Below are 8,769 nucleotides of genomic sequence, written 5' to 3'. Positions count from 1 at the left end.
TTCCATTGAATGCCCCCTGTATATCCATTCATAAAGAATTCCCTACGCTGTGTGAGAGAGAAAAACTTCCTCATCTCTGTCTTAAATTGATAACTCTTTATTCTGAGGCTTTGCCTTCTGGTCCTAATCTCTTCCACAAGGGGAAGCAACCTCTCAGCATCTGCCCTGTCAAGCTCCTGAAGAATTTTGTATGTTCCAATAAGGTTGCCTCTCATTTATCCACATTGGGTACAGTGGGACTGTTTTACAAGGAAAGCAGTAGATTGGGACCCTACTCATTCTTCCAAACACCAATGAGTACAGTCCAAACCTACTCAACCTTACCTTGTAAGACAGCCTCTCTGACTGGGTCGTGAACATTCTCTGGACTGCCCAATGCCAGTATATTCTTCATTAGATAAGGGGACTCAAACTGTTCACAGTATTCTAGGTGCAGCCAGACTAGTACTTTGTATACTTTTAGCAAGACCCCCCTATTTTTATACTCAATTCTCTTTGAAATAAATGCTAGCATTCCATTTGCTTATTGCCTGGTTAACTGGTGTGCTAGCTTTCTGTAATGTATGCATGAGACCTTTGTGCTGCGGTCTTTGTCAATTGCAACAATATTCTGCTCCTCTACTCCTTCTGCCAAAGTGCACATCACATTTTCTCATATTGCATTGGGTCTGCCAAGCTTTTGGCCACTCACATAACCTTGTCTATATTCCTCTGTAAACTCTGTGTCATTTTCACCACTTACTTTCCCAGCCGGTTTTGTATCACTCCCACACTTGGCCATCGTATGCTCAATTTCTGTTTTCCAACTCATTAATATAATTGTGGCCCTAGCATGGATCCCTGCGACATCTACCAGTTACAGATTTCCATTCTGAAAATGGCCCTCCCATCGCAACTCCATCTGTCTTCCATTATTTCGCCAATCCTCTGTCAATGCTAATATATTACTGTCAACACCATGAACTCTCATCTTATTTAAAAACTCAGCACAGGGTACCTTGTCAAATATTGTTTGGAAATCCAAATACATCACATCTACAGGTTGCCCCTTTACCTATCCTGCTTTTTGCCTCCTCGGCAAATATTTCAGGCAAGATTTCCCATTCCTGCTGATTTTCCCTGATTATTTTATGTGTTTCTGAATCCTCTGCTATTATATCCTTTATGACACCTGAAGCTGGAATCAAACCCGGGTCCCAGGGGCTGTGAGACTGCAGTGCTAACCACTGAACCACTGTGCCACCCTTGGACTTTTCCAGAGTTTAAACATTTTAAAAATCACACAACACCAGGTTATTGTTCAACAGGTTGATTTGGAGGCATTAGCTTTCGAAGTGCTGCTTCTTCATCAGGTGAACCACTTGGTAAAGGAGCAGTGCTTCAAAAGCTAGTGCCTCCAAAGAAAGCTGTTGGATTATAACCTGATGTTGTGTGATTTTTAACTTTGGCCATCCCAGTCCAACACCAGCACCTCTGAATCATTAAACATTTTAGGGAGATTTCTACTCGTGTGTCTATTTTCTCTGTAGGTACTTTCTTTAAAATCATTGGATACAACCTATCAGCTCCAAGGACCTATCAGCCTGTGGCCCCATTAGTTACCCCAGTACTTCTTTCCTATAATAACAGTTATTGTACTTATTTCCTCCCCTCTTTGAATCTTGATTATTTAGTAATGTTGGAATGGTAAGTTCTTGCAAAGAGCCTGGATGAGGTTCTTCGATGTTCCAGAGTGTGAGTCATCCATCAGCCCGATGCCATCTGCAATGGACAAGGCAGAACAGTTTATTCTTCTATCATTTAATAGCACTGGTACTCCTAACTGGGCCTCCTCTAGGGTGCGTGAAGGCAGATCCAGGGCAATGTTGCGAAGTGTTGGAAATCAACGTGGCGGGGCGTCTTTTCCCCTGGGTGGGGAATTTCAAGACCGGGGGGGCATATTTTTAAGGCAAGAGGATAAAGACAGAAAAAAAGACAAGGTAGAGTGGTTCGTGTGTGGAATAAACTGCCTGAGGAAGTGGTTGTTGTGGGCACAGTTACAATGTTTAAAAGACATTTAGATAAATTCATGGATAAGAAAGTTCTGGAGGGATATGGGCCAAGCAGAAACAGGTGGGACTAGATTAGTTTGGAATTATGTTCAGCATGGACTGGTTGGTCCGAAGGCCCTGTTTTCGTGCTGTATGACTAAAGTGTATACAATTAGCTTTGGGAAAATAGACTCGTGAGGGAGCCTTGATTAATAGTTCATGCCCTAGAGAGTCCAGACTCTTCTGCAGATCCACAAAGATAACTGTGAGATCCTTCTGAGTCCTTTTGGCACCTTGAATGTTGTTATTGAAAACTGTAATGTGTTCGTTGCAATCTGGGGTCATAGCTAAGATCCTCTTTGTGTCTGGGGTTTAGACTGACTGTGGAACTGAGTCTCTTCGCTATCAGTTTTGTAAGCAAGTTAGGTAAAATGGGCCCAATCATGATGGGCTTCCAGTTATCGATATTTCTCAGGCATTCCTGGTCTTCAGTTTTAGGAATCAAGATAGTTCAACTCTCTGAGTCATAGAGTCATACAGCACAGAAACAGAGCCTTCGGACCAACCAATCTGTGCTGACTATAATCCCAAACTAAACTCTTCCTACCCGCCTGCTCCTCGCTCCTTTCCCTCCAAACCTGTTGTATTCTTTTTGAAGGTGTCTGGAAATGAACACAGTCTCAGCCATAGGGGGAGCAGCTGAGGCAGATGTGTGGCATCCTAATTATGGATTGCTTGAATGTCATCCAGTTTTATGCCATCTGAGCCTGCCTGGGTCTGTCTCCATGGTAGCAACATTAATCACTTCCACTTCTAAGGAACTATAAACTGTACTCCAAGGTCTCTTTCAGTCACACTCCCGAGGACCTTACCATTAAGTGTATAATTTGAAAATGCCCTGATTTGCCTTTCCAAAATGCAGCACCTCACATTTATCTAAATTAAACTCCCATCTGCCACTCCTTGGCTCATTGGCCCATCTGTTCATGATCCCGTTGTGATCTGGGGTAACCTTCACTGTCCACTACACCTCCAATTTTGGTGTCATCTGCAAACTCATTAACTATACCTCCTGTGTTCACATCCAAATCATTTATATAAATGACGAAACATAGTGGACCCAGCCCCTTATGCTTTCTGCTACTCCACCAATCTTTGTGTCATCTGCAAACTTGCTGATCATACCAACAGTGTGCTCTTCAGGATCGTTTATGTATATTACAAACAACAGTGGCCCCAATACTGACCCCTATGAAACACCACTGGTCAACTTTCTCCATTTCGAGAAACTCTCTTCAACTACTACTGTCTGTCTCCTGTTGCTCGACCAGTTCTTTATCCACCTAGCTAGAATACCCTGCACACCATGTGACTTCACTTTCTCCATTAGTCTACAATGGGGAGCCTTATCAAACACCTTACTAAAGTCCATGTATATGACATCAACAGCCCTTCCTTCATCTATCAACTTGGTCACTCCTTCGAAGAACTCTATTAAATTGGTAAGGCACGATCTCTCCCATACAAAACCATGTTGCCTATAAATGGATCCTATCCCTCAGTACCTTCTCCAGAAACTTCCACACCACCGACGTCAGGCTCACTGGTCTGTAGTTACCCAGAATATCCCTACTACCCTTCTTGTACAGGGGGACAACATGAGCAATCTTCCAGTCCTCCAGCACCTCACCTGTATTTAAGGATGCCACAAAGATATTTGTCAGGGTCCCAGCTATTTCCTCTCTCGCCTCCCTCAGCAACCTGGGATAGATCCCATCCGGTCCTGGGGATGTGTCCACCTTAATAACCTCTAGCCTACCCAACACATCTTCCCTACTTATGTCAACATGATCCAGACTAATCAAACTTCTAGCTCTAATCTCAACATTCATCATGTTCCTCTCCTCAGTGAGCACTGATGCAAAGTAATCATTCAGAATCTCACCCATTCTCTCAGGTTCGGCACACAGCCTTCCTTCGTTATCCTTCAGTCGACCAATCCTTTCTCTAGTTACCCGCTTGTAATGAGGCAGACTTGATCAGGGAGCTGAAGATGAAGGAACTCTGAGGGGGTGGTGGCCATAATATGAGAGTTCACTGTGCAGTTTGAGTGGGAGAAACCCGAAATCAGATGTAATGGTATCATAATTGTCTAAAAGATATGAGAGAGGAGCTGGCCAGAATTGATCGAAAGGGAAACCTAGCAGGGAAGACTGTGGAGCAGCAGTGGCAGGAATGTTTGGGGGTAATTTGGGACGTAGAGCAGAAATTCAACCCAAGGAAGACAAAAACATATTAAGGGGAGGATGGCGCAGCATTCCAGAGCTTCAACAGAGTCAGGCTGCAGTGATGAATATAATGGCTTAGTAAGGAGAAGATACAAGGTCTGATGAGCAGATCGAATGAACTGAACCCCTGAGTTCTGAAGGACATAGCTGAGGAGATTGTTGAGGCATTGGTGTTGATCTTTCAGGTATCACTGGAGTCAGGGAGGGTCTCAGAAAACTGGCAAGTGGCTAATGTAACACGCCTGTTCAAGAAGGGAGGTAGCAAGAAAGGAAACCATAGGTTTGTCAGCCTGACCTCTGTCATCCATAAGATTTTAGATTTGATTATTAAGGATGAGATTGCAGAGTACTTAGAAGTGCATGGCAAAATAGGGCAGAGTCAACAGGGCTTCGTGAAGGAGAGGTCATGCCTGACAAATCAGTTGGAATTCTTGGAGAAGGTAATGAGCAAGTTAGACCAAAGAGGGCCAGTTGACGTGATCTAATGTAGATTGCCAGAAGGCTTTTGGCAAAGTGCTGCACAGGAGGCTGCTATATAAGAGCCAAGAATCAAGATACTGGCATTGATGGAGGACTGGCTGAGTGGGAGAAGGGGACAAAGGAGTCTTTTTCAGGATGGCAGCTGGTGACGAGTGGAGTTCTGCAGGGGTCAGTGTTGGGACCACAACTATTCACATTATACATTAATGACCTGGATGAAGGAACTGAGGGTATTGTTGCAGATGACACAAAGATAGGTGGAGGGGCGGGTAGTTGTGAGAAAGCGGGGAAGCTGCAGAAGGACTTGGATACACTAGTCAAGTGGGCACAGAAGTGGCAGATGTAGCGCAGTATGGTGAAGTATGAGTTATACATTTTGGTAGGAAAAATTGAAACATAGACTATTTTCTAAATGGGAAAAGGCTTCTGAAATCTGAAGCACAAAATGACTCGAGTCCTCATTCAGCATTCTCTTGAAAGTTAACATACAGGATTCAGTTGGCAGTTAGGAAGGCAAATGCAAAGTTAGCATTCACACAAGAGATGTACTGATAAGGGTGTGTAAGGCTCAGGTCAGACTGCATTTGGAATATTGTAAGTGGTTTTAGGCCCCATCTCTAAGGAAAGATGTGCTGGCATTGGAGGGGTCCAGAAGAGCGGTCCCAGGAATGAAGGGCTTGTCACTTGAGGAGAGGTTGACGACTCTGGGTCTGTACTGATGGCGTTTCAAAGGATGGGGGTGGTGGGATCTCATTGAGACTTAAAGGTACCTGAGAGGCCTGGGTAGAGTGGGTGTGAAGCAAACGTTTCCAATAGTAGGAGAGACGAGGATCTAAGGGCACTGTCTCAGGGTGAAGGGATGACCCTATAGGTCTGAGGAGGAAGTTCTTCAGTGAGAGGGTGACTCTGTGGAACTGATTGCCGCAGATGGCTGTGGAAGCCAAGTCATTGAGTCTGCTTAGGACAGAGATAGCTTGGTTCTTGATCTGTAAGGGAATGAAGAGTGATGGAGAGAAGGTAGGAGAAGGGATTGAGAAACATACCCATGATCGAATGGCAGAGCAGACTCAATAGGCTGAATTGTGCAATTCTGCTCCTTTATCTGACAGCATCCAGCAGTTTCCACATGTTGCAGTGGAAATCCATCCAGCTATCATTATACTTTATTAATTACTGTACTTTAGAATGCCTGCTCATTACACTTTATTGGAATTAAAACTCCAGTATCAACCTTATACTTAAGAAGCACATTTTTAGGACAGGAGGGGAAAAAGACTACAGACCTAAGCACAAACTGAAGTCTTTACTTTTACTTTGAAGACTAGAGATCTTCACCAATCCTTGCCATGCACTGTTCAGGCTGTCCTTTCTATAGGCTGTGTGCCTTTTATTCTCTCCTGCTCACGTTTCCTTCTGGAGACTTCAGTTCCTGCAGTAAAACCTTATTTAAAGCTCAGCTTTCACCCTTTGCTCTCAAATTCCCACTTTGAACAAAATTTCCAACCTATACCCACTCAGACAATAGGTGCAAGAGTAGGCCATTTGGCCCTTCCAGCCAGCACCACCGTTCATTATGATCATGGCTGGTCATCCACAATCAGTATCCTGTTCCTGCCTTATCCCCATAACCCTTGATTCCACTCTCCTCAAGATCTCTATCCAGATCTTTCTTGAAAGTATCCAGAGACTTGGCCTCCACTGCCCTCTGGGGCAGAGCGTTCCATACACCCATCACTCTCTGGGTGAAGATGTTTCGCCTCAACTCTGTTCTAAGTGGCCTACCCCTTATTTTTAAACTGTGTCCTCTGGTTCGGGACACCCATCAGCGGGAACATGCTTCCTGCCTCCAGAGTGTCCAATCCTTTAATAATCTTATACGTCTCAATCAGATCCTCCTCATCCTTCTAAACTCAAGTGTATACAAGCCCAGTCGCTCCAATCTTTCAACATATGATAGTCCCACCATTCCGGGAATTGACCTCGTGAACCTAGCTGCACTGCCTCAATAGCCAGACTGACCTTCCTCAAATTTGGAGACCAAAACTGCACACAATACTCCAGGTGCGGTCTCACCAGGGCCCTGTACAGCTGCAGAATGACCTCTTTGCTCCTATACTCAATTCCTCTTGTTATGAAGGCCAGCATGCCATTAGCCTTCTTCACTGCCTGCTGTACCTGCACGCTGCTTTCGTTGACTGATGTACAAGAACACCTAGATCTCGTTGTAATGCCCCTTTACCTATTGTGACTCCATTTAGATAGTAATCTACCTTCCTGTTCTTGCCACCAAAGTGGATAACCACACATAACATCCTCCTCACATTTCACACTGCCACCCAGCTTTATGTCATCAGCAAATCTGCTAATATTACTTTTAATGCCTTCATCTCTATCATTCATGTACATTGTGAACAGCTGCGGTCCCAGCACTGAAGCTTGTGGTACCCCACTGGTCACCGCCTACCATTCCGAAAGGGGCCTGTTTATCCCTACTCTTTGCTTCCTATCAACCAGCCAATTTTCAATCCAAGTCAGTACCTTGCCCCCAATACCATGTGCCCTTTGTCTCCTTCAGCTGAAGTCTCCATTCCCAGTGAAGGCCACAGGCTATTTGCCTTTCTTACTGATTGTTGCATCTGTGTGCTGGCTTTATGTGACTCATAAAAAAAAAGGAAGTCTGGGCCCTTTAGACACAAACATTTCCCAACACTGTCACAGGTGGGACTAGTTTAGTTTGGGATTATGTTCAGCATGGACTGATTGGACCGAAGGGTCTGTTTCCGTGCTGTATGACTATAAGTGGTCATTGGCCAACATTGGCCACTGCTGTCACCTTTACAACAGCATTAGTAACCTATTCAATGACAGCACAGGGTTAGAAAGACACAGACATTCAGGGCCCTCTTGTGGCACTATTGTGGTAGTGTTCCTACCGGTGCTCCAGGTTAGAGGGGATAGGGGCTAAAAGCTGGCAAATGGGACTAGATTCATTTCGGATACCTGGTTGGCCTGGACAAGTTGGACCGGAGAATCCGCTTTCGTGCTGTACATCTCGATGACTATGACTCTGTGATTGCGAGTAGTGAGATAAGGACATCAGCAGATACAGACAGACAGACTGATGGGGGACTGAGGGCATTCAGTCTTTCCTTGCAGCTCAAACCCTCCAATCCTGGCAATATCCTTGTAAATCTTTCTAACCCCTTTCAAGTTTCACAACCTCCTTCCTACAGCAAGGAAACCAGAATTGAGCGCAGTATTCCAAAAGCAACCTAACTAATGTCCTGTACAGCCACAACATGACTTCCCAATTTCTGTACTCAATGCTCTGCCTAGTCAAGGCAAACATACCAAACATAGCCTTCATCCCGTCTTCCTGTGACTCCGCTTTCTAGATTAGATTAGATTACATTACAGTGTGGAAACAGGCCCTTCGGCCCAACAAGTCCACACCGACCCGCCGAAGCCCAATCCACCCATACCCCTACATTTACCCCTTACCTAACACTACGGGCAATTTAGCATGGCCAATTCACCTGAGCTGCACATCTTTGGACTGTGGGAGGAAACCGGAGCACCCGAAGGAAACCCACGCAGACACGGGGAGAACGTACAAACTCCACACAGACAGTCGCCTGAGGCGGGAATTGAACCTGGGTCTCTGGCGCTGTGAGGAACCACGAACCTGCAAATGAGGTCTCTCAGTCTACTTCCCAATTTCTGTTAGAATTTGATGTGGTTCAATGAGATCCTGTGATCATAAATTCCAAGTCGTAGAAACTCCAGCCTCTCACGTGACCTCTTGTCAAGTCAGGGACCAACCTACCTAGTGAACTCCCATTATTCTCTTTCTAAAGCGGTAAAGGAAAACACTGATGTTGGAGATCAGAAATAGAAGAATACCGAAGAAACTCTGAAGGTCTGACATGGTCTGTGGAAAAACAGAGTTACTGCTGAGTCTGCAAAGTCTC

Source organism: Chiloscyllium plagiosum, chromosome 37, assembly GCF_004010195.1.
Source record: "Chiloscyllium plagiosum isolate BGI_BamShark_2017 chromosome 37, ASM401019v2, whole genome shotgun sequence".
Taxonomy (NCBI): Eukaryota; Metazoa; Chordata; class Chondrichthyes; order Orectolobiformes; family Hemiscylliidae; genus Chiloscyllium; species Chiloscyllium plagiosum.
This window is presented reverse-complemented; position numbering follows the sequence as displayed.